This window comes from Corapipo altera, unplaced genomic scaffold, assembly GCF_003945725.1.
Source record: "Corapipo altera isolate COAL_440 unplaced genomic scaffold, ASM394572v1 49659, whole genome shotgun sequence".
Lineage (NCBI taxonomy): Eukaryota > Metazoa > Chordata > Aves > Passeriformes > Pipridae > Corapipo > Corapipo altera.
In genome coordinates, this window is record NW_020891870.1 from 1,034 (window position 1) to 1,299 (window position 266).

General features: G+C 60.9%; 1 long non-coding RNA gene across 1 annotated transcript in view; it reads left to right on the forward strand.

The window, feature by feature from the left end:
* LOC113942603 overlaps nucleotides 1-265 on the forward strand; it is an 837-nt gene extending 572 nt beyond the window's left edge. Inside the window, exon 3 of the long non-coding RNA XR_003525971.1 lies at nucleotides 229-265. This is a non-coding gene — a long non-coding RNA (uncharacterized LOC113942603). The remainder of the gene's footprint in view (nucleotides 1-228) is intronic.
* Nucleotide 266: the final 1 nt, after the last annotated feature.

Below are 266 nucleotides of genomic sequence, written 5' to 3' on the forward strand. Positions count from 1 at the left end.
CCCCAAAAACCCCCTTCTTGTCCCCAAACCCCCTTCTTGTCCCCAAAAACCCCCTCCCTGTCCCCAAACCCCCTTCTTGTCCCCAAACCTCCCTCCTTGTCCCCAAACCCTTTTCTTGTCCCCCAATCCCCCCTTCTTGTCCCAAACCCTCATTTTCTGCCCCCAACCCCCCTGTTTTGCCCCCAAAATGCCCCTTTCTCCCCCCAAACCCCCCTGTTGTCCCCCCAGGGCCCCTCCTGGTGCTCGTGGCCTGTGGCCCCTTCACC